General features: G+C 33.5%; 1 protein-coding gene across 1 annotated transcript in view; it reads left to right on the forward strand.

Moving 5' to 3' along the window:
• LOC107666560 (delta-type opioid receptor-like) overlaps positions 1-1,438 on the forward strand; it is a 41,472-nt gene that overhangs the window by 25,476 nt on the left and 14,558 nt on the right. The window lies entirely within an intron of this gene.

The following is a 1,438-nucleotide window of genomic DNA, read 5'->3' on the forward strand; positions in this document are numbered from 1 at the left end:
TATTCCATAATGTTACATAGTTTTGATACCGTTTTATGTCTGACGATCGTGTTAGATTACATGTGGAAGCATCTGTTGTTTCGGTTTCTTCTTCACTTGTGTTTTTTGGAAATTCTGTACAGAAGATGTGTACTAGCGCCCTCTACCGTATAACAATGAAAACACGGATTCTAGGAACACAAGTATAAGTCAAGTATACTTAAATGTCATTTTAAGTATATTTCTGAGAAGTACATAAAGCCCATTTCTGAGAAGTACATAAAAAGTAGACTAAAAGTATACTTTCCTATTTTTAGTTTAAAAGAAGTATACTAATAGCACACTTGAATAAACTTATTTTTCGTAAGGGTACAGATTCATAATTAGGATTATGAAGCCCAATGAAAGTATTACCATTGGTGTCGTTTCACAGCAAGGTCTGTCAGTGTTTGTATTATACTGTCATATAGCTGGAGATATGAAAACACTGTCTGAGTGAGAATGCAATTCAAATCTTATGTTCCACTTGCTAGGAGGTTCAAAAGATAATTTAACAGTACCATATTTGATGGTAAGTTTTGACAGTACTTACTGCTGGATCCACAAGCCTTGTGTTTCAATTCTATCTCCTTTATTATTATTTTTTCCCCATGGTGATGTTTGTGGTGTTGGATGATTAAAATGGCTCTATACCTGAGTGACTCAGGACTGGAGGAGGATGTGTTGCGGTCTTTCCTCTTCACTTCTTCACCGTACTCACTCAGTCTGGCGCTCGCTGTTGCATAACAACCTGAAAAAGCAAAGGCAAAAAAGCATCGTTTCATCCTCTAATGTTGCTGTATTAGAGAAGAGAGAGTTTCTTTTGTGTTATTAATATTCTGCTTGTTTATATATTTATTTATTTGCAGCACTGGTTGTCAGTTTCATTGGTTGATATTACTTGTTTACTGGCACTATTGGGATTATACTTTAATTTGCATTGCACAATTTCATATTGTCATGCCATTAAAGTGCACTAAAACTGAAAATTGAAAATGAGATTGGCCTGTCTGCTGACTCCGAATAAACTGCTGACCAAAACCTCATGAGAAAAAAGCTAGTGAAAATGCATATTTGGACCATTGGCGGAAACATATTTTGCAAATACATCAATTTATTAAAATTATTGCTTTATTTTGTATATTTCTCTCTCTTTTTTTCTGTCGTCAAGTTTTGTGTGTATATTTATGCTAATTCAATGTCCATTAATCCATTGTATATACATGCTTACATGCAGCAAAACTGATTTAGAAAGGACTGGAATTGATGGAGCATGTCAGAAGCAGGACCTCATTATGCTAAATATATTCACATTCTTTCAAATAATATAAAGGAGAACTCTTCATATTAAATATATATATATATATATATATATATATATAAAAAAGGGGAGCAACAGTTCACAAAATACACAGAGCGG

Source organism: Sinocyclocheilus anshuiensis, unplaced genomic scaffold (assembly GCF_001515605.1).
Source record: "Sinocyclocheilus anshuiensis isolate Anshui unplaced genomic scaffold, SAMN03320099.WGS_v1.1 scaffold201, whole genome shotgun sequence".
In the NCBI taxonomy this organism is placed as follows: Eukaryota; Metazoa; Chordata; class Actinopteri; order Cypriniformes; family Cyprinidae; genus Sinocyclocheilus; species Sinocyclocheilus anshuiensis.